Below are 24,384 nucleotides of genomic sequence, written 5' to 3'. Positions count from 1 at the left end.
AATGGCGATCGGCAAACTCCTCGGTGTTTTTTTTTTCTGGAAGTTAGAATGCTGACCGGCAGGCTTTTTGGTGTTTTTCTTTCTTTCCTTTCCCTTTCTCTTTTTGTTTCCTTATGATTGGAATGGTTGTTTTTGGTATCTCTAAGTATTTTTTTTTTGGAACGGACTTTTTCTATTTAATTATTATTTTTTTTTTTTCTTCTCCCTTTTTTTTTCCTTTGAACTCCCTTTTTTTTTATTGTAATGACCCTTTTTTGAAGGACTTTTTTTCTGTTTAATTTTTTGTAATTTTTAAGAAGGAGTAAAACTTTTTTTTAATTCTTTTTCTCTTCCTTTTTTTCCCTTTTTTCTTTTTATTATAATGACCTTCTTTGGAGGGAGTTATGATTTTTGAAGGAATTTTTATAATTTCTTAAGAAGGACTAAAGGTTTTTCTTTAAGATGGCTCCAAAGCGTCCAGGGATTTCTACAGTTTCTAAATCAACAGTTTCACCCTCTTCTGGGGGTCAGCTAATAACTATGAAGGACTTGCAAGACATGATGGGAGATGTTATAATTCAAATTAGGGCAGAAATGAAAAAGATTTTAGAGGAAAACAATAAGATCTTGAGACAAGATTTTGTTTTGGCTTTAGAAGGTGTTGCTTCTGTTCTTGAAAAGGTGAACTCCCATGTGGAAGAGGTAGCTGAAAAAGTGGACATAATGGAGGGGAAAATTGAAAGTATGGAAAAAGAAATGGAAAATGAGATTCTTATGCTTCAATATGGACAAATGGAATATGCCTTAAGAATTAGAGGCCTGGGAGAGTCTTTGCAAGGAGATCTGAAGGAGATGGTTGCAAAGGACTTTGCATTGATTTTGAATAAAGAAAAAGAGGGAATACTTAATGAAATTGAAAAATTATTTAGGGTTAACTCTGTGGTGGCAGCACAGAAGAATCTGCCAAGAGATGTGGTAATTTACTTTGGTAAAAGATCTTTACGCAATGAAATTGTGCAAGCCTATTATAAGAAGAGATTTCAAATTGCTTCACAAGATGTTATAATTTTTAAAGAGATCCCATCTAAAATTTTAAGAAGAAGAAAGGAGTTTGCTTTTTTAGCAAATGAACTTAAAAAGAGAAAAATTTCATTCAGATGGGATGTTCCGATTGGAATGGTGGTGAATTACCTGGGGACATGTTATAGACTTAATACTGTTTCTCAAGCAAAAGATTTTTATACTTCGGTCCTGGGGGTATGTGCATCGCCATCAATTAAGTTTAAAGCTTTGGAAGAAAAGAATGTAGAATCACAGTTTGAAGAGCCTATATTTATGAAAACTGGAGAATCTTTGTGTGAGAGGCCTCAACAAGTCCAGGTTGAGGAGCAGAAGACAACTTGTGCAGTATATAATCCCAAAGAAAAGCAGCAACAGAAGAAGGTTAAGGAAGTTTCATATTTAGTGGTTTCTGAATCTCTGGGAGATGTTAGACCTACAAAGTCTTTGGAGCAATCTTTAAGGGTGGAATTGTTGCCTGAAATGGAAACTGGGAAATCTCAGTCTGAGGGGCATCAACAAGAGAGGAACGGGCAGAGGATAACTTGTACAACTTACAATTGTAAAGATCAATACAAGGAGGAATTTAAGGAACCCTTATTGGCTTCGGAGTCGATGGGAGATTCAGGAATTTTGGAGCAGTCTCCTAAGGCAGAACTTGCAGCATTTCTTACGAGTTTGATACAAGAATGGAGAAGGGAAATGGAAGAATGGAAGAATGGAGAATGGAAAAAACTGGAATGTGAATAATTAATAATACTAATATAATTGAGATTGATAAGGATGTAGTTTTTTACGGATGGAATTAGTTATTGGTGAAGATTGAAATGTTTAATGTGTTTATTAACTTTGTTGTTTTAAGTTTTGAACCTTTAATGATAATATTGTTTAAATTTGTGTTTTGAAGGGATTATAATTTGCTTATTTTAGTGAGTGGATTCTAATGTTTTAAATTTTAAAAATTTGTGGTTTTGGAGGGAGTTTATATAGAGTGATGATTGTATTTAGATTTGTTTAGGATTTAAAAGTGTTTTTAGTTTTTAAATATTATTATTAATATTTTTAAGACAAAATAATTTGTTTAATTAAATGTGCTTAGATTTGTTTAGGACTTATAGGTTTTTTAAGTTTTTGTTTTTTTTTTTTTTCTTTTTGGATAGGAGAGAAGATTATGAAGATTGAAGGAAATATGTACTTACTTTAAGTTCTTTAAGAGTATTTAGCTTTAATGGTATAACAAAGATTTGTATGTTTATTTTTTTGTTTTAGGATAAAGAAAGAGGGAGAAATTAGATTTTATACTATAGATATAGATATTCAAAGAAAGTAATGTTTAAATTTGTGTTTTTGGAGGGAGCTTATATAGAATGATGATTGTATTTAAATTTGTTTAGGTTTTAAAAGTGTTTTAAGTTTTTTTTTTTTTTAATTAAGCCTGTACTCAGCTCTGGGAAGTCCAGGGGAGGGTTTGGGAGGTTGGGAAGGGGGGGGGGTGAGGTAGGGGGGGGTATGGGAAGGGGATTTGTTTTTGTAAAATGTAAAAATTTTCAATAAAAAAAAAAAAAAATTAGAAACAGTCTGTATCTTTTAGTAGAGGCTGTGTTCAAGGAACATTTAATCAGTATCTACTCCCACAAACACAGCTGTTAAGTTTCTTTGTCTTTTCCCTTTTATGGTAATCTGAAGGTCAAAGTCAATCTCACCATCAGAAAAAGAAAAAGAAACAGTTGCAATTTTGACTTTTTCCACAGTACACAGTGTCCTCAGTAAAATATAAAATCTCCTCCCAGACACCAGGAATAATGTTAACAAGATCAGAAAACACACAAAAAAGGAGAATTCTTCAGATGTAGACTAAGTCCAGTAATAAATTTAATATTAATTTTTTTTTCCCAAGACCCCAAAGTGAATAAAAAAATAAAAATAGAAAAAAAATCACTTTAAATTAATTCAGTCCATTTAAGCTTCTTTTCCCACACTCACAAACGCCGCTTTCTTAAAGTAGAGAAATAATTTCAAAAGTGCTTTTTACAGGCACAAAAGAAAAAGGAGAACCAAGAGAGGGAAAAAAAAGTCTCACCCAGCTCAGCCACAGTGGTTCCTGCACTTAGATGTTCTTCTGACTTCTGGTTACAGTGGCAAGGTGAACGGCCATTTTACTGGCCGGTCTTTCCACTGTTGGCCCAAAGGAGCAATCTCGGGCCGTGGAAGAAGCTGCCGTTCTCCCACAGACAACAAGGACCTCCTCAATGGTAGCCGCCCCTCCAGGGCAGCTTTTCGACCCGATTAAGGGTCTACCGGCAGCGGAGAATCAGCTGGCGAACAGTCTCTTCGCACAGCTGCAAGTGCCGTGATTCGGAACCGGAAGTTGGCAACTAATTTTCGCAAGGAGCCACATGAGAAACTAGGACTGTTGTGAAATGCCTAGGCATGCACACAGACACATATGTAAATTGAAAAAATAGTATCTTCAAAATAAAAGCAATGCAATTGTATTGCAAGCATAGGGTATACTTATTTATATTTGATTTTCAATCAGTTTCATGCAGGCTGCACAGGGACAGCCAAAGGACTGGATGTGGCCTGGGGGCAGTAAAATGCCCAGGTCTGCCTTAGTAATTTATTGGATTTATTGTATTGAATGCTCTTCAGCTGATGCATTTCACCTGGCCATTGCTATTTTCATTTCATTTGGGAAGGCACAAGCACCTTTGACATGTCTTTCATTAGCTAGTCTTGTTCCAGTCTTGCATTTTTGCCTGAAGGTAATCTCTGATTCAATCTGAGACATTTTCAAGTAATACTAAAGAAAGATCTCCTTCTAAAACTTTGAAGAGCATTGCTTGACAGTGTTGTTAAAGGATAGAGATTCTATGGTTCTTCAGTTGATGACGACTCATATTTTCTAGCAATCTAAGCCAACCTGGCCAATTAGAGCTCTAAAGAATCTTCTATTTCATAATTAATAGTGGAATTTATACTGTATCACCTAATACAAATCTTTTTTTCCAGATAGAAAAATAAATGTGGTTATTGCACTTGGCAATACTTAGATGGGCAATCATTATAGGAACTGGGATTCAATTAATGTCTGGAGGCCATATGCTACTAATCCCTGGTTAGGATTATTATTCCTAAATATTTTATGGAATTTATTTCTCTCTTCCTATATTTTGCCTGTAGGATGTTGATGAATTCATCAGCACTGAAATATCAAACACTGCCTTTGCTCTGTTTCACCTCCATCACCCATTATATCAAACTGCTTTGAAGAAAATGGCAAGCATCTGCAACACAGAACGTGTTTAATGATTCTTAAATTTGCTTGACTCATATTCATTAATGGATCATTTTCCGTATTAACCAAATAGCTATAATAGCATCTTTTGTGATAATATTTGATAGCTCTTTTCTTTCAGCTGTACTCTAAACAACCTGGCCTTTTAAAGTATTCAGTTAAGATTTTGAACTCAGACATGCTGCAAAGACCCGATGTGATCAATTTCACCAGGACTGTTCTTATTTATGTCTTGCAACAGAACCCAGTGAAAGCAATCAATAAGCACTAACACTCACAGTAATGCCATCCTGCTGGGTGTTGTCAAGCAATCCTTTTCCAGACTGGTGGCAGAATCCTGAAAGAGAAGGCTTAAGGTAAAAATAATTAGGTTATTGACTTCCATCCTGTGATTTATTCATTGTGCCTTTTATCTAAATTCTCCTCAGAAACATAATTTAACCGTGCTGAACAATGCTACAATTTTTCCTAACAATCAACCTGTCTGCATCTGTATGTCATCAGGATGCTTCTTCTCATAAAGTTTTGTATTCAGGCATTATTAATGGCAAAATTTTCTCCTGTATAAATCTGGGAATGGTTAAGTCCACATTGGAAGCCCTGCTCTGAATGTCACTACCATCAAAGGTTAAATCAATGGTAACAGAAAAGAGCTTACTTATTGTGATGTCCTGTTTGCTTGATTACTAGACTGAGTTATAAAAGAACAAAGAAACAGACCTCCAATTGAACCTTTTTTAAAAAACATTCATACATTTAACTGCCTCACTTTTGTTTTTACTATTTTGTTTTCAGTTTGAGAACTGCTTCACTATCATGCTATATAGTGTCTTGTTAGCTGCCTTCACTACACACCAGGGAGTGATTCATAACAAAGCAATAAAGAGAAATCATTTGAACCTGTTCTTACATGGGGCAACCTTGAAGCATGTTGTGTCCGGAGCCTGCAAATGCAGGCTCGGGATGTTGCAATGGTCCCGGGCTTTGCAGAAGCTGCCCAGGACCAGACTGAGTGGCACCAGCTTTGCGCGCATGCGCAAGGCGGGAAAAGTGCCTGTTCTCTGTTGCCATTGTGTCTGGGGATTTGGGTGCATAAAAGGAGACCTGTGTGCCTTTGCTCGTTGTTGGAGTTTTGGCTGAAACTGAAATAAAGAGTGTTCCTGGCAAGATGTGTCTTCATCATTCGCCATTATTACGAGGACTTAACACTGGCGACGAAGGTGGGATGCTTTATAAGCTTAACAGAAGAAAGCTGTAAAGGCTCACCTAAAGAAGTCCTGAAGACGGAAGACGGCGTTAAAGTCAACGTCCAGCCTGCCAGTACAGCGTCGCTGGAGGGTGAGTTCGGCTGAAAGACCCCTTCCCCAAGAGAAGCGAGTGGTGAAGTGAAAGTCAGAATGGCGAAGAACGGCCGTTTATCCGAGTTCGATGTCTCACACCGGATAGATGGGAATCCTACATTGCGAGGGTGGAGAATTATTTCAGGGTAAACAAGATCAGAGATGATGGCTTGAAGGCTGCAACCCTGTTATGTATCTGTGGGCAGGAAGCCTTTGAGATTGCAGAAAATCTGATGGCCCCTGCCTCTCTGGAATCAGTAACATATACTGATTTAAAGAAACTCCTGAAAGAACATTTCCAGCCCAAGTTGTCCATCATTGCTTGGAGACGCACATTTGAACAAAGGGACCAGAGGGCAGGTGAATCTGCTAAGGACTTTATTGTGGCCTTGAGGCGAGCAGCCAGATCGTGCGAGTTTAAAGACTTGGAAGAAAGGCTGCGCTGTTTTGTATGCGGGTTAAGGAACAGAGACTTACAGCAGAAGATCTTCGCTAAAGAAGATGTCTCTTTCCAAGATGCTCTGTAAGAGATTACAGCAGAGGAAGCAGCAGGCAGGGCGGTAAACAATCTGCGGCCCACCAGGAGCTCTCCAGAGACACTCACTGTCCACCAGGAGATCGTGCGAGAGGATTCGGAGGAAGATCCTGAAGAGGAGGTGGAAAAGCTTCACCAGGCAGCTGGAAGGAGACAGAAGGAACGCACAGAAAAGGCCCCAACAGCTCTTCAATGCTTTGGGTGCAGAGGACGACACAAACGAGCTGACTGCCGGTTCCATTCTGCCATTTGCAGAGCATGTGGCAAGCAAGGCCACATTGCATCCGTCTGTTTGGGTCGTCAGAAGGTACAACCTAGAGAAGAATTGCATCTGAAAAGTACCAGGGTCCCCAGCTAAAATAGGGTGGGTTTCTGCGCAACACGCAGAAATATTTTAAAGATAGGCACACATAAACCCCTTAAGAAGAAACTATCCCTTAAAGTAAGGTTATAAGGGTTCCTTTATCCATGGAATTGGACACTGGGTCCGCCCTCTCCATTATTTCCCTTAACACATTTAGGAAAATTTGCAGCAGCAGCGGCCTTCGAGCTAAACTCAGGCCATCCAATGTAATACACACAGACTTTCAGAATTCTAAGGTGTGTGTTAAAGGGAGGCCACCCTTAAGGTACAGTACAAGGATTTTGAAGGTCCCTTAGATGTGTTGGTTGTTGGGGGTGAACACACGAGTCTTATTGGACTCGATTAGTTTGAGGCTCTGGGAATCCAGGTTACAGGGCTGCACAATTTGCAAATGTGGAGTCTGGCAGAAGTTTGCAAGGAATTTGCGCATGTGTTTAGCTCTGAGCTTGGAACCTACAAGGGGCCTCCAGTTTCATTACGATTAGATCCTGCCATAACGCCTATCAGGGTTAAGCCCAGGAGGGTACCCTTTGCTCTCAAGGGCAAGACTGATGCTGAACTGGACAAATTGTCCAGCAGGGCATTTAGAACCTGTAGATTCTAGTCCATGGGAAACCCCCATAGTAATGCCTCTAAAGGCTAATGGGGACATACGTATATGTGCAGACTACAAGTGCACACTAAACAAGGCACTGCAGAAGCCACATTCTGGCTTTCCTCAAGGGGGGGCGCATTTTTGTGAAGCTTGACCTGGCACAAGCCTATCAACAATTGCCTGTTGATGAAGCAGCTGCTAAGGCTCAAACAATTGTAACCCACAGAGGGGCCTTTAAAATCAAGAGATTGCAATTTGGGGTGAATGTAGCCCCTGGTATATTCAAAGTGTTATGGAAAACACCCTGAGGGGTATTCCTGGAGTCTGCCCATATTTTGATGATGTTCTCATTGCTGGGGAATCATTTCAAAACTTGGCAGAGAGATTAAGGGCTGTCTTGCTTCGTTTTAGAAGAGCACGCCTTAAGTTAAAGAAGGACAAGTGTAAGATAGGAGTCAATTCTACTGACTTTTGGGGATTCAGGATAGATGCTCAAGGCATTCACCCTTCTGAAATTAAATTGAAAGCCATTCTGCAGGCCCCAAGCCCTAAGTCTAAGGGCGAACTACAAGCCTTTTTGGGGCTATTAAACTTTTACCATGCATTTCTGCCACATAAAGCTGCAATAGCTGAACCTTTGCACAGGCTTTTAGACAAACAAGCCTGTTGGCAGTGGACTAAAGTCCATGAAAAAAGTTTCAATGAGGTTAAAGCCTTTCATACTTCCAATGCAGTGCTAGCTCACTTCAATGAGCAGCTACCTGTGATGCATCTCCATATGGGATGGGAGCCGTACTTAGCCATCTGAAGGCTGATGGGACACAGGTCCCTGTGGCCTACTATTCCAGGACCCTGTCTTCTGCAGAGCGTAATTACGCTCAAATTGACAGGGAAGCATTGGCTAGTGGGCTGGCATTAAGAAGTTTTATGATTTCATATACAGCCGCCACTTCACAGTCTACACTGACCACAAGCCCTTGTTGGGATTGTTTACCACTTCCAAACAAACTCCACATATTTTGTCTCCTCATATGCTGCGTTGGTCCATTTTCCTGTCAGCATATGACTACACGTTGATTCACAAACCTGGAAAGGAAATGGGTCATGCAGATGGCCTGAGTAGATTACCCCTGCCAACCTTGGAGCCTGATCCTGCTCCAGCCATTAATATTCTGTCCATTCAAGAGCTGCCTGAGTCTCCCCTCAATGCTAGGGATGTGGCTGCAGAAACTGCCACTGATCACACGCTTACACGTGTGCTGACATGGGTGTTGTCAGGATGGCCTGACACGTTCCCAGATACTGAGTTCCAAAGTTTCTGGCAAAAGAGGCATGAGTTGTCCACTTTCAAGGGATGCTTGTTATGAGATAGTAGGGTAGTAATCCCAGCCTCATTGAGGTCTAGAATCTTAATCTCTCTGCATGAGGGACACCCTGGGATAGTCAGGATAAAAGTGCTTGCGCGCAGCCATTTGTGGTGGCCTGGCCTTGATAAAGCCATCGAGGCCCAGGTGCATGGGTGCCATGTGTGCCAACAGTCCCAGCCTGAAATGCCTCAGGCCCCAGTTCACAGGTGGGAGGAAACTCAAACCCCGTGGTCTAGGGTACATATAGATTACGCTGGGCCCTTTCAGGGCCAATTCTTCCTGGTTGTTGTTGATAGCCATTCCAAGTGGCTAGAGGTTGTTCCTGTGTCCTCCACTATTACTGCCAAGATTATCCAGGTTTTGAGAGAAATTTTTGCAGCTCATGGCCTTCCAGATGTTCTGGTTTCAGATAACGGACCTCAATTTACCTCTTCTGAGTTCCAGGCTTTTCTTCAGGCCAACCTAATCCGCCATGCAACTTCGGCTCCTTTTCACCCATCCATCAATGGAATGGCTGAGCATATGGTGCGCACCACCAAGGATGCCCTTAAGAAACTGACTTACGGTAACTGGCATCACAGGTTAGCAGACTTTCTTCTTGCACATCGCACCACACAGCCACAGGGAAGAGCCCTGCTGAACTTTGCTGGGGTCGTCGGCTCATCACTAAGTTAGACAGACTGCACCCTGGCTGGGTGACGTCTCAGGTGTTGCAACCTCGGGCACCGAGGAGTCTGCAAGTGGGTGCTCCGGTCTGGACTCGGAACTACGGGCAGGGTCATCTCTGGGTACCAGCTGTGGTCTGCAAGGTCTCTGGACCTTTGTCCTATGAGGTGACTTTGGAGGACGGCTGCGTTTTTCGGCGGCATATAGACCAGCTGCGGTGGCGGCTGGACTCTCACCCTTCTGCTCATGGCTCTGCTCTGGGGGGGGGGGAGGAAGATGATAATATGCATTCTGAGGATCAGTATCACAGGCATTCACTGGCCGCTGAGGAGGCCATTGGTGACCCATCTCAAGTTTCCGCAAGTGTTCTGAACAGGAATTCATGGGGCAGGGGGGTCACCCCATACACCCATACTTACTCCAGCCAGGGAGTCACACAGGGGGTATCCACACTATTCATACACAACCAGTAATGCTCCAGACAGGGAGACTGATCAGGGGTATCCACACAACTCACAGCCGACAAGAGAACTGGCAACACAGCATGGGGGCTGGCCAAATTCCGCAACTGCTCCCAGAAGGAAGTCCTCTGGAAAGGGGGCAAACAGAGAGGCAATTCCTGATTCTGGCACCTTAGGCATGACCTTGGGGTGCACGGGGTACTGGGACCCTGTAGACAACCCCGACTCTCCATCTGCTGACCTTGGATTCTAGGGACAGTGCTCCCAATGAAGATCCATTGTGGATCCGGGGAATACCACCCCTCCAAGGGATGCTGGGTTGAGCTCAGAGGGCCCAGCCAGCCAGCAGATGGGCAGGTCAACCAGGTACTTGGGGCAGCAAAGTCCTGACCTAATGAGCCTGGCAGGCGAGCAAGTGGGTCAGGCAACAATATAAAATCTCACAAATAAATAAAAAAATAAATAAACACCAGGGTCTTCTGAGGCAAGTGGGCAGAAACATCTTGGATCACCCAACCCGGTGGGCGAGGAAAGGGACCGAGCAAACTCTTCCGGTCCGAGGAGGTCACAAAGGGCCAAGTGCCTGCCCAAATATCTTTCAGATTTTGTGAAGTTGCTGTTCAGTTCCAGGGGTAATGCCCTCAGCGTCATAGACTGATAATGTTATTTTGTTTTATTTATGATTTCGGGCATAGCTATTCACCAAAGCAATGGGGAGAAACTTGTGGGTGGAGGCAACCTCAGGCACTCCCTTCCATGTTTGGATGTGAGGAAGTATGACACTCTTCCCAAAGAAGAAAGATAAAAAAATGACAGGATTGATTCAAGCTAGGGGGGAGGAGTGTTGTGTCCTGAGCTGATGTTGCAATGGTCCCGGGCTTTGCAGAAGCTGCCTGGGACCAGACTAAGTGGTGCCGGCTTTGCGCGCATGCGCAAGGTGGGAAAAGTGTCTGTTCTCTGTTGCCATTGTGTCTGGGGATTTGGGCGTATAAAAGGAGGCCTGCGTGCCTTTGCTCGTTGCTGGAGTTTTGGCTGAAACTGAAATAAAGAGTGTTCCTGGAAAGATGTGTCTTCATCATTCGCCATTATTGCGAGGACTTAACAAAGCAGATAATGCCCACGGTCACATTTTATATTATTTTCCAGAGTCATATAACCATCACTGTACGTAAATAGTAAGGCAGCCCAGACTTTATACCATCTCAGCAACATCTGAATAATATTATGAAGATACACTATAAATCACTAGTGCAGAAATGGCACTACGTGGTACTAGGGGCATCACACTCTTTTACTCCTTCTTCCCAAAAGCCCTATATAAACTGGAACTTGAAGATAATTCTATCTGTTTTTTAGTACTTGAATGGGAACTCCAGAAGTCTAGATCTAGATTGGGAAGTCAAAAATAGACTTCCTTAAAGAATGTAGCAGTACCCTATTTCTATGATATTGACAAGAAAACTCTATAGATGTAGACACCAGAAGCAAGCTTGACTTTGAGAGAGGGTGATGTATGTTTTGAAATGTTTTAAGAAAAAATACAGTAAGCATAGTTCCAAGAAAAGTAAGCAAACTGATGACATTTCCATAAAAGTAGAGTTGACAACTGCAACAAAAACCCAAAGAACCAGTAAGTAGACTCTTTCCTCTGAACCAGGATAAAGAGATAATAGGGAATTGCCCATATGTGTTCCAGGTAGCTGCTTTCTAGACAGGTTTCCACAGGTTTCAATGCCAGAGATGACAAGAACACCCATCTTGCTTGCAATCACAGTGGAGCCTTTCAAGGATATTGAATTTGCAAACCTCAGTTTCTAATCAGTTTCAGAAATTGCTAATTAACTATATTAAAGTTATTAGAGTCCTTCAGAATGATAAGTTTGAAAAGTCTATATTGAGTGAGTTTATTTTCACCTCTGAATAAAAGAAGAAATAATTATAAGCTTAAGAACTTAAAAGAATTTGAAATAAACAAGAGCTAAATAAGATTTTTATTCCTGAAAGTTATAAATGGATTTAAGGGTAAGTTTGGAATATTGATTTTTATCATAAGGTTTTGGAATTAATGATAAAAATAGCTTCTTATGGAAAAGATTTATTTTGGCATTCCTCGCTATCGTAAGACATAACAAAGATGATTTTAGAAACCGGTCACTACAAACCACAAAAGATTCTAAGCAGAAATAAAAAAATGCAAGCCTATTCTTGATGTCAGTTAATATTGGGACTTATAAAATGACACAAAACATTACTACATTGGATATATTAAAGGATATCTTTGAAGAATGGGTCCAGAAATTAGTAACCACAAATCAACACTGTCAGTGATGATAGCTGCTTCTGTGGATAGACTATGCTTAAAAAATGTTAATGAAGAAACAAGACATATGTAGCAAATTTTATCTGGCAGAGAAAGTATCACAACTAGAACTACAAATAACAGACCATGAGAATGGCTATAGAAAAGATACTACCCTAAGTTTCAAAAATTAAAAGGGAAATACAAATGATAAAACTACGAGAATAACCTGGAAAATATTTTCCTGTTGGATCTATAAAAGAGGGATGGAGGGAAGAAGGTGCTTCATATTCAACAAAGAATTAGATTAGTGAAGAGAAATTAGCTATTCTTCTCTTCCCCTATAATATTATAGCTCACAGGTTCTGGCTACCTTTTGACAGAATAATAAAGATTAGCTTAATTTCAACTCAGTGTTCTTTTAGAAAATGTCTTCCAGCCTTGCTGCAGTAGAAGAAATTTTCTAGCTATACTTAAATGTCATTAATTATAATTTTCTTTCAACATTACTTTTTGTGTTGCAAAGAACAAATTAATTTTTGTATCATCATTATACAATATACTAAAAAAGGGAGGAAGATTGGATTTCTTTATCATCTTATTTTTTCAGTAGCAGATGATATTCTGCAAATAATAGATGACAGTAATTAGGATCTTCAAGAAAAATAGACAAGAAAAATTTCCAGAGTGAAATCTAATTATTTGTACTATTTACAGAAAAGGCGACAAGACAAAGGAAGATAGCAGGATATGCTATAGTTCAGCACCATATTCTAGTATTAGAACATTCCTATTCCTCAGAAATGGTTTGTGCCAAAGGTGGAACTGCTTCGATATATCCAACTATCCATTCAGTATAGTTACTGTGTGGGAGTCCAACTACCTGAAAGGCAACAGGTGAGTTCTTCTGAGGTAATAAGCTCATCCACACAAATGCAATTGACTACAATGCCAAATGATGGTTGTCTTACATTAAAATTTGAATAGACCATTTATTTATCAACTCAAAATTATAGACATCATTGAAACATTTTGCACAATCAAATGTCATTATCAGGAATTGGTTCAGATATAGAGACACATTATATACCAACTGTAGCCTCAAACATATTTATATGATAAGCAGGGGATAATGCTGACCAAGTGGAAGATATGGATGCTAATTATATGGACTACTGTTCTAAGGTCATAGTCAAACCATGTCCTATTTAAGAGAAGGAGAAAGAGAAAGGGAAGATGCATAATAATCTAATCTAAAAGTCATTTTCTGACGTTTGATGAAAATATTTTTTCCTATTCCTTTATTTTACAGATCTAAAAAAAATCAGAGCAATTCAAGAAGAAAACAGAGCTAGAATAGCTAAAACTCAGTAACATAGGAATATTACATTTTCTATTTCTGATACCATATGAAGTAGTCCCACATTTGGCTTTGACAAGATGTGAGCCCGTAATTATGAATCATGCACTCAGGTATTGATTAAGGCTCTCTGTATTACAATGCAGATTAACACATGGTGTGAATAAACCTACTGACTATATTTCTATGTTTTACTAAGGCATAATTTGCCTGAGTGATGTTGTGTTAAACAAACCAGGATGGTTAGATTTACACATAATGCTAACTTACTTCAATTCATTAGTCAAAATGGCTGCATTCCCGTAATATGTAAGTGAAAAACCAACCAAGTAAAATCATGCTAAAGCATAATATATAAGACTTGGCTATCACAGGAGCAGTTACAAATACAAATTAACAAAGGAAGACATTCTTCCATTTTATTCAGGTTGGGATACAGTACTGTAGCTTGTTCTGCAGCTCAGTTGCTATTACCTTTCTAAAGGTCTTTCTTTTTTGCTTCTGATAGTACTAGTAGCTGTACAATAAAGATCAAATCCTTCTTGCCAACCCAGCTGCCCTGTGAGTTTTCATCTTTTCCTCTGGCTATTTACAATCTTAGATGGTACAGCCTAATAGCCAAAAAGGAAAGAAGACTGCAAGGGAGTGAATAGGGGACAACACAGGCATCCAGTACTGGTCACAAAGATGTCATGTGTATAATGATGTGATTGCAGAATATATTCAAATCATGTCTTTTGCATGAGACATATTCTAGTGCCAAGATAAAACAGATACAGTGTACATCAATTTTTTGACAATTATATCATAATGCATAATATTTGTTCCCCATCCCTTTGCAGATTTCCTTACAGGGGTGGAGGGGGCACAGTGAAAGTGGAAAGAAAGATCCTTTCTCCAGTTTGGATTATATTATGAACTACAGAAATCTAGTAATTGGAAAAGCTTGAAATGACTTAATTAATAGTTACTGGAAGTTTTGAGAATCCCAAAAGTCAAGAAATTATGAACTTTACCCACTTTATAGAGTGACTACTCTATACTGAGTTTTCATATTATTCAAATAAGAAATGTATAGGAATTCTATAGACTGAATGCTTCATGCTTAGTTTGCCTATAGTCAGCTATTAATATAAACACGAACCTCTTTCCCCCTTAGGAATCTTCTTTTGAGAAAAATGTTACCATACGCATGGACTTGGGTTTCATATCGGGGACTTGATTTACAAATGCTGTCCATATGTATGTACATAGACCTATAGCCAATATTAGCATTGCAAAGTAAAACATATGGAAAGCATCCATCAGAATGTGGCTGCACATTATAAATCAGAATATTCTATCTTAGCTGCAGCCAATTGCTACCAGATGTTCCAGAGTACTGCATGTTGTAGGTCTGCGGTTTTTACATTTCTGAACACCAACAAAACACTTTCCACTTTGAGTTTGTCACCAACAATTTTTGTGCATTATGGAGGATTGTCAGCATATTAGGTGATTGTGGCGTTCAACTCTGCTGCCAAATATGAAGAGCAAGCTTCAACATTCACCCTGCTCCTTATACAGAATTCCGCACTACAGAAAAAGATTTAAAATGGTGGTTGAGCTGCCCATTCAGAAAATTACAGTTATCAAACAAGAATCCATGAAAAACTATTCTATCACCCAAGGACTCCCGGGAACACAATTTGAAACTCACAAGTTGCACTTTAATTAGTTCTGTACAAAATCCATTTTTCAGCTGGTCTTTTCTGCTACCCATCAGACAGACTCTTGTTTTTGTACCTTATTGTCAGGAGGCTTGAGAATTTTGTTCTAATTTATCTACATAAGTTTTATCAACTTACCTATCCTTTCAAAGTGGCTGAGGGTTCTATGATAGTTATTCCATTAAACATCTTTTCATTCCAGGCTGCACAGACTTTGTAGTCTGAAAATGCTCCATGCATTTCATTGGAGATCCAGTAAAGTGTGGAGCCAGGTTTGCTGCAAACTGCTAGAAAAAGATTGCCCCATAATATGCAGGCCATTCTCACTTAATCAGTAACATGCCATGCTCCTCCTAGGAAAATTTCAAAAAAGTTATCTTCTCCTTTGAAATACAAAGGAAAAGCCTTTCTTTCATCAAATGAATGAGATGGGGTGGGGAGAGAACACTTGGGTGCAGTTATATTAATGGAGCCAAAGGGGGAGGGTGGGAAGACTATTGGTAACTGTACTTGATTAGAATGATAGATTGACTTAGCTGCAGGTCTCCCTAAAATTCACAACTATTCTTATTCTTCCTATGCAGAAAAACAGATGCCGCTTCCACACCTTTTTGCAGAACAAAACCTCCCTCTGAAAGATGTGCAAGATTTCTAACCTGTCTTCTGCACTCTGCAGTTCTCTGCCCTCACACAGTGGAGAAAGGTCTTCCTTGCTGATCGATTTTTCTCTGAGTTATCTGCTGCCAGCCAAATGAGTCAGTATGTTTGTAGCAAAATCGATTGAATGCAGGGCATCCACATTAGAGCATGGCTAGTACAGTGCTACAGCTGATTTTAATTATTAAAGGCAAGCACACTTAGCCCACAGCTGGAACTTATTATTTCGAATATAATCTTCTCTCTCCCCTACATTACTACTTCTGCTGTGATGTCTGACAAAAGAAAATCAAAAGGCACCCACACATGCACCCACATTCTTATTCCTGATGTACTGCCTATTTTCTTTAAAGATCTGCCAAACTGATGCCCAGGCTTGGTTATGGCATAAATGGCAGAACTGAAGAGAATCTAATCCCTTCTGCCTTTTGAGTCAAAAAGATTCATTAACTCACTCTTCACATTTCTTTGGAAGATGTCTCTTCTGTAAAAAAAAAAAAAAAGATGGGTAAACAGCAAACAATAGGGAGTAGTTTCATAAATTGGAAAAGAGCTTACACTAAAGAAATGTATTTTAAATGTATGCAGGCATGAAGAATATTTGCAAACAAAAGAATGATATAATAAATACTTGACTTTAAAATAATGTTTCCCATGGAATTTACTGAACAACTGCATACATTGAGAATAAAAGTTCTTCATATTAGAGATAGAGTAGAAAACTTGGTTATTACTATTAATAGTAAAGAAAATTAGATTTCTAATGTTCAGCACATCCATATCATCCAGCATTTAATAAACTCTGCTATGTTACCTATATCTGCAGTCTGGATCTGTAGATAAGGTTCACTGGAAAACATAGATTTCAGTGTAATTATATACAGAAATGAGTTGCCAATTAATGTGGGGTGGAATCTGGTAGTGTAGTAATGAAACTTGGAAGACCTTCATATAATGTCTTGTCCTTATAGGTATTGTCTGACAATCTTTTCTCCTTGAACATCTTCTCAAAGAAGATTCAACCACAGTGCCACTCAATCATTCTTACACGGCTTCTACAGTTCTTCTTACATCACAGAAGGTTAGTAAATCCAGAAAGAAAACAAGTAATTTATACCTCAGGGTTATTGCTCCTATTAGTTCTGCCTTAGCAGCAAACCATTGTAATATAGCTGCTTTGTCATCAAAGAAAATTAGCCAAGCATTTTGAAGCAAGATGCAGAGCAGAAACAGTAGAAATGGCACAAATAGTCATCCTTTGTCTTCTCAGAAATGAAAGCTCTGGCCTGAAACACCATATGTGTGACACAGATGCGTTTAGACTTGATAGCTGCTTTTATTACCTGAAACAGCTGGAGATTCTGACAATTATAAATAGCCATCACTAGAAAATTGAAAAAACTCAAAGATCTTATATGGAGGTATTTCTACAGGGATAAGAAGAAGAACCATTTCCTAAAGGGTCTGGGAGCAATGCTTCATTTTCACACATATACTGGACAATACACCTTCAGGATAGGTCATTCACTTGGACAGTCTTTACCGGAACAAATCTAAGAAGCTAAGCAGAGTGTAGAAAAAAAAAAATGGGAATCAAGTTTACAAATACTACTAACATCCTATGAAATGTTGAATTTATACCTATTCTGTATATTGGGAAGCTTTATTAGCTTTTGGTCATCCATGATATGACTGTAAGATCTGAGATCATATGAACTTCTTTGGGAGAATGAGCTGTATATAACTAACTAATAATGTAAACAATAATGAGAGCCCATCAGATTTTGCAGTTCTATTGAGAGTGCATTTATTCTTATTCCCTTGATGTATTCTCCATGTAAACTGATTCTGGATGAGGGTAAAAAGTTAATTGATGTTTTGTTTTAGATGAATTATATTTACTCAGTCATAAATCCTGTTTCTTCAGATTTTTGCATCTTTCTGTGAATTAAAAAGGTATTTCCCTAATATGGTCTTTGAAGATCTAACAAAACAAACAAAAAACTGAAAACTGAAAACTCAGTCTCCTCATCCATCCCTCTGATTGGGGCCATAGGTTGAGCTGGCTAAGACCCAGGACAATAGATTCCTTCCAGCAATGTGAAAGTTCAGTACAGATACTGCTTCCTTCTGGCTGCATTGTTGAAGGAGAGAGGCTTCTTCAAAGCGTGTTCTGCTCAGGGTCAGAAAAAGAGATTGGATAGCCATTTGTCCAGAATTGTATAGGGTCTTCTGCCTGAGCAGGGGGTTAGACTAAAAGATTTCCAAAGTCCCTTCTAACACTGTTATTCTGTATTCTGCATTCTCTACTTCCACTTCATGGTTTGGTCTCACCTTGCCCACTTCCAGGTATCTACAGCAATGGTTCCTTCTTCCCTTCATACAGTCCTTCTACTAGAATTATTTAAGGTTTGACTAAATTTGTAGAAGGCTTAAGGCACTGGTTCTCAACCTGTGGGTCTGGACCCCATTTGGGGTTGAACGACCATTTCACGGGGGTCGCCAAACAAGGCTGTCCGCCATTTTTTTCCCTTTTCTTTGGCCACGCCCCTGGCACCCGGTGATGTATAAATGGTTGGGGGTCACCACAACATGGGGAACTATATTATGGGGTCGCGACATTAGAAAGGTTGAGAACCACTGGCTTAAGGGGAACTCAGAGTACCTTATACTTAGCTGTCCTATCTCTGGTAACCTCACTCTTTATATGCACCTGCTTCTAGTTCATGAAAAACAGAAGAATACTGCAGATGAAAGACTGGGTAGAAATAATACTGATAGGATATATTTCATTTCTTGAATAATTGGTCTGAATTATATGGGTAAAAGACTGCTTGCAAAAGTTGTCCCAAATATGCTTTTCAAAAGGCAACTGGACTTAGTTTTTTCTTTGAAAACATTTCGCTTCTCATCTTCAGTTCATGGATGAGAAGTGAAATGTTTTCAAAGAAAAACAAAGTCCAGTTGACTTTTGAAAAGCACCTTTGGAACAATTATGTCCTGGATGATTGAGAATCTCCAGAGACAAAAGTTGAGTTGTACCACAAAAGAACCCATAAAAATGTGTTTGGTAAAAACGACCTAAGAGTGAAAACAGTAAACCAGTGGAACAGCCTTCAGACATTGTATGTGCTTCATTACTGAAGGTTTTTAAGAAGAGACTGGACAGTCACTTGTCTGAAATGGTATAGGTTCTCCTGCTTGAGCAGGGGGCTGGACTAGAAAACCTCCAAAGTCCCTTCCAGCTCTATTCTGATTTTGAAATATTGCAAACTTGATCACTAGAGTTGAATTGACTGGGATTGGAGGAAAAGAGCCTTGAAACAGAGTTCAGATAAAGGATTCTGCACTGTTGAAAGAAATAGGACCATTGAAACACTCAATAAAAATCAGACCGATTTCTCCAAATCTAAAAGGAAGGCAGCGCAACTGGTTGCTCACCTAAAAGTCATGGTCTGGGAATTGCATCAAAGTGAAAGGTAAGGTAGAACTAAATGCCATCAGCTTGGGACAGGATGAGACTGAACTGATCCTTCACTTCAACCCTCATTTTGAATGTTTGAAATTCCAAAATGTGTGGAGAATGAAGTGTGAAACTTAGGGAGTCACAGTTCCCTTACTGTCAGGGGGAAGACATCAAACTCTTTGCCTGTTTTGATGCCAAAGAGGTGACAGTGAAAATACCCAGGAGTCACAAATTCAAGTTTCTAAATAGGATGGAAGTGGTATTCTTCTCTATTGTTGGTGATATTAGAATTAAATCTGTCAAATTTGATTGATTCCATCCCTTGTTTTGCACCTAGAAATAAAGCTTGAATGAATGAAGTAAAAAAGAAATAGAAAGATTTTCATAATGTTCATGGGAATATTTGCAATAAAATAAGCTTGAACTCTTTGAACAGAAAAATAAATAGAACTTAATTGAAATAACGAGATATTTCCCATGACTGGAATACAGCACTCAAAGTATACAATGTATTCAAAATGCAGGAGAAAGGAAGGAGAATGGCACATTCACATTTCAGAACACAGGAATTCTGCAAAATAATTGAAGACATCTGAATTTATAGTAAGTGGAGAATAAATAAAGAAATGTTTTGTTGGGATGCATTGTTGTCTTTACATTCAAGTAAAAGATGTGGCTGATGCTTTCCAAAACCAAACTGAAATCTTTAAAAAAGCATGATCTTAATTAAAACTGTTGGGAGATGAGCTCTACTAAGTATGGTCCTTCCAAGAAATTTCTGATCTGTTTTGCTGATAAATCTTTCCTTTAGAAAGTAGACTTAAGGTACAGCACCAGAGAAGTACCCATCAGTTCAAAATGGTGGACAGAGGAACAGGAATATTGGTTTAAAATGGGCACACAATTCTGGCGATTATATTATGAGGGAAACTAAAGCAAATAGCAACTGAATGTATCAAGGATTTCAAGAAAATGGGTTATAATAAACTCAAAGCAAATAGCATTCCCTGGCACAAAGAGATAAGAAGAAAAGAGTTTTTAGAATATTAGATACTAACAGCACAATTTCAGTGAGAAAAGAAATGGGGAACAGTAGAAGTAGCCAATGTGGTGGTGGAAAAAAAAAAGCTTAGTAAAGATCTAAGAGTAATTTTTGAAAGGGCATGTAATAAGTGAAAAACCATGGAAGCCAAGGAAGATTATACAGAGACAGACTGGAATTATAGAGATGATATCAGAAAGGAAAAAGTTTGGGATGCGCTAAGGTTAGCAAAGGATTCAAGGAACAAAAATAAAGATATTTATGAAAGAAAAGAATAAGTACAGTCCACCGAGGGAATACCTATTTTGAACGATTTCAAATGTCTAGAGCCAGATAAACTGTATCCTACAGTTTCAAAGGAACTTGGTGGTACTCTCGTCAAACATTTAAGATTTGTTAGTTTATGAGGTGTGTATATGCAAATCTCCCAATACGTCCAGCAATTAACAATAAAAACATACAATGCAAATAATTAAAACATCCATGTCATAATTATAATTATATAAAACACAAAGCAATAATAAAAAATGCCTTTAAAAATTGTGGAGCATGTGTGAAGTAGCTGACTCCTGAAAGAGAACAAATGTTATTTCTAATTATGGGGAGAGGCCAAAACAGAAGATGCAGGCAACCAACCAATTAGCCTAACATTGAAAACTAGAAGAGAATATAATTAACAAGGGTAAAAACCTCTTGAAAGCAAGCCTAGTGATTACCAAACATCAGGATGGTTATGTCAAGAATCAGTCTTTACAGACTAAATCTTATCTCATTTTTAGCAACTTCTAATTAAATCTGGTATGACAATTAAATGGATATAAATCTTCCTCAAAGATCATATTTAGAGAATATGAAGAACCACCAATAGTTCTTCATCATGCTAAATGGAAGCATGCAGATAGATTTAATCCTAGTTCTATTATTTATCAATACTATTAATGACATGCATGAGAAAGTGTGGGGAATATTTATTAAATTTTCAGGTCATACAAAGTTGGGTGTAATAGTCTGGAGGGCAGAAATAAAATTCAAAATATTCTTGACAGATTAGAAAAATGGCCAGAAAATAACATGACAACAGCAAATAAATGCAATATAAGTCATGCTTTTAGCCCAGCTGGGTCAGATGAAACAACTATCTTATTAGCCATAAGCAAGACTTGAAGCAGGACCAGTTTCCTCAGCAAATGACATTTAAACTGTAACTATATAACTACTGAATTCACTTGCTGTTCATTAATGAAGTTGTTGAAGTTGTGAATACTCCAACATTGGAAGTTTTTAAGAAGAGACTGGACAACCATTTGTCTGAAATGGATTTTCTGCCTGAACAGGGGATTGGACTAGAAGACCTCAAAGGTCCCTTCTACTTTATTATTGTTATTATATTATCTTGTTCCTCAGGTTTATGTCTAAACACACCATAAAAACAAAACAAAAAATGCAAGTGTTTTGCTGCATTTCTGTTGATATGTTGATACACTTGTGTTGCTTTCTCAAATCTTGATTCAGCATTCAGACTTCTTCACGAAATCATGCCAGTACAGTGCTACAAACTAATCCCAGGAGCTGGGAACAAGGAAGAGTCTATTTATGGTTAACAAGATAACTGCTTCATCTGATCCAGCTGAGCTAAATATATGACTTGCATTGCATTTATTTGCCTATATTAAATTTTATTTTATTTTGATTATGCCAAATGAGTATATGTAAGTCAGGAGATCACCACAAAACTTTGCCATTATATATCTGCATCCAAATGTCTCACACAAGTACTTAAATTTTATCATTTCTTAGATGATGATGATGCCTTGGATGCTTGCTCATTTGATGCTCTATGGATCTCAGTGGAATAGGATAAGTCAGAATTTTGCACCAAAAAAGAGCACAGGCAGTCAAGCATAAGACAATGATTCTTTGGCACTCTGAAGCATTCTCCATCCCAGAGAGATTTTCACTGGTGCAGACTTATAATTAGTGTCTGCAATTGCAAATTCCAAGTGACACTGTTTATGTGATCAGTGTTGAGGTCCATTTCATGTCATTCAGACAATGATTACGCCTGGCAGACTTCATAGCTTATCTAGTTTTCAGCCTTATTCCTGGTTAGATTTTATCCTAAAAAGCTTCTAACTAGTCCATAAAGTTGTAAAGCAAGGATGCTCAGAAGGGTGCAAATCAAATGGGCAAAAAAATATCTTTATGTTTCTCATATAGAAGACTAACTGCAGTTTACTTCTGGCTTATTTGACAAATCACTGTAAAAGCAAATGCACTTCTTTGATGCAAAAATGCAGCCAATAAGAGCAGATCTCAAATATAGGAATGCTTCCTATCCTAGCATGTTGTATATAATATTTCCTTGGTTAAAAAGAACATGAACATTTCACATCTTGCTTCTTTTATTTCTCAATGCTGACATATCTTCACCTTTGGGTATGAAGCCTAAGAAAAATGTGTCCATTGCACTTTCTCTCCCCATTAAAATGGTTTCAGGGGGACAGGCTTCCTTTCCAAGCTGTGATCTGATAGTTCTGCCACTGAGCGCACATCACAACTAGACCTGGAGCTGCCTGCATCTTCTCTGGTTTCCAGGCCTTAGGCTTCAGTCACATGCAATATGGATTTGACTATTCAAGGAACTTACATTAGAGCTTCATTTCCCAAATGACTTATTGCAGAGTTTTATTCCCTGAAACCAAACCAAATCTAATAAAGAAAAAGGTCTACTCAAGGACACAATAGCTTGTTGTTGTTTTTTTTATCCATCTGTAGCCTGGCATTATGATGTATTTGCAAGAGATTCAGCTAATGTTCACATAGTAACAAAAGACAAAAAAAGTTTGCTAATGTCTACTGAACAAAGTTTGTTTTATGGAGGAAGGAATGGAAAAAACCCAGGTTAATAATAATAGAACAGAAAAAAATATATCATTTGTTAAAAGAACTTTCAGATCTCTGGATTTTTTTAGAATGCAGTATATACACCCATACTTGCATTGATAAAAACCTTAGAGAAATATCTATTTATTGCCTGTTTATGCTACCTGTTCCAAGAACTTTTATTCAGAGTAACACCCACAAATGGCACTTATGATATATTAAAGTAAAAGTAACCAATTCTAGTTCTGCTTCAAAAGGTTTGGGTGAGAGCATCATTTCCCTTTTCTCTGAAAAATAACTCATCTACAATTATACGCAATATAAAATATTGTCTCCCTTCTTTACATTATAATCTCCAACCCTACAATTGCATTTTTACACATTGCAAGTGTCCTCCAAAAAAATTACAGTCTAATGGTATCCTAGTCTGTTCTATGTATAAAGACAAATCATTCTTCATCATCATCATAATGGCTCTAGATCAATGGTATCATGTCTGCATACAATAGTCACTGGAAATGGACTGCAAGAGATGGCCTTATTTCTTCTTCCTTGGCCTTCCATGGGTGGCCATGAGGAAGACAGAATGCTGGAGAAGTCAAGGGTCTGATATGCAGAGCTGTTCTTACATTCTTACATCTATACAGGGTTAAGGTCATCCTGAAGTCTGAAAGGTGAATGTTTCAGAGGGAGTGGCTAAAGCAAAGAAGGTTCCTGGTCCCCACCAATTGACATTCCTCAGATGATGGGACCTGTAACATGCCCAACCTGCTAGTCCAAATTGGACAGGTTGGAAAGAGTGGGAGAACTCTCAGCCTCAAGCCACGAAGAGCTTTAAAGGTAATAATTGATCACCTTTAGATGAATTGCAGCTCATGTAGCAGTGGTGTTAAATGTGTTACATGTATTACATGTATCAAATATTTCTCATTCTCTACTACTCATGCAGTCACATTCTACACTAGCTGAAATTTCTGAATGCTCTTCAAGGCAGTTCCATGTAGAGTGTGTTGCAGTAATCCAGATGACAGGTCACAAGGGCATGAGGGTCTGTGAGAGACTCCAGAAATGGGTGTATCTGGTGCACAACCCAAAGTTATAGAAAAGCCTTCCTAGCTATAGCTACCACCTGCTCTTCTTGCAGGAGCTGTGGGTTCAAGAGGGCTCCTAAGCCCATCTATGCAGTGCAGTCCCATCTACAACTAGCAGTGGAAAAAACCTTCCCACCAGAAGGACCAAATACTCAAAGTCCTTCAGACTTGCTTGGGTTGATTCAAAGTCCATTGCACCCCATTCCAACCCTT

General features: G+C 38.7%; 2 long non-coding RNA genes across 2 annotated transcripts in view; both read left to right on the top strand.

The window, feature by feature from the left end:
* The window catches only part of LOC120306026, a 69,780-nt gene extending 65,095 nt beyond the window's left edge, over positions 1-4,685 (top strand). Inside the window, exon 3 of the long non-coding RNA XR_005556156.1 lies at positions 4,578-4,685. This is a non-coding gene — a long non-coding RNA (uncharacterized LOC120306026). The remainder of the gene's footprint in view (positions 1-4,577) is intronic.
* A 10,339-nt stretch (positions 4,686-15,024) lies between these two features.
* On the top strand, positions 15,025-23,787 carry LOC120305962. Its single transcript, XR_005556143.1, has 4 exons — positions 15,025-15,787; positions 16,661-16,770; positions 19,680-19,758; positions 23,728-23,787. It is a non-coding gene; the product is annotated as an uncharacterized LOC120305962 (long non-coding RNA).
* The last annotated feature ends 597 nt before the right edge of the window (positions 23,788-24,384 follow it).

This window comes from Crotalus tigris, unplaced genomic scaffold, assembly GCF_016545835.1.
Source record: "Crotalus tigris isolate CLP2741 ecotype Arizona unplaced genomic scaffold, ASM1654583v1 scf7180000017549.6302385, whole genome shotgun sequence".
NCBI lineage: Eukaryota > Metazoa > Chordata > Lepidosauria > Squamata > Viperidae > Crotalus > Crotalus tigris.
This window is presented reverse-complemented; position numbering and strand designations above follow the sequence as displayed.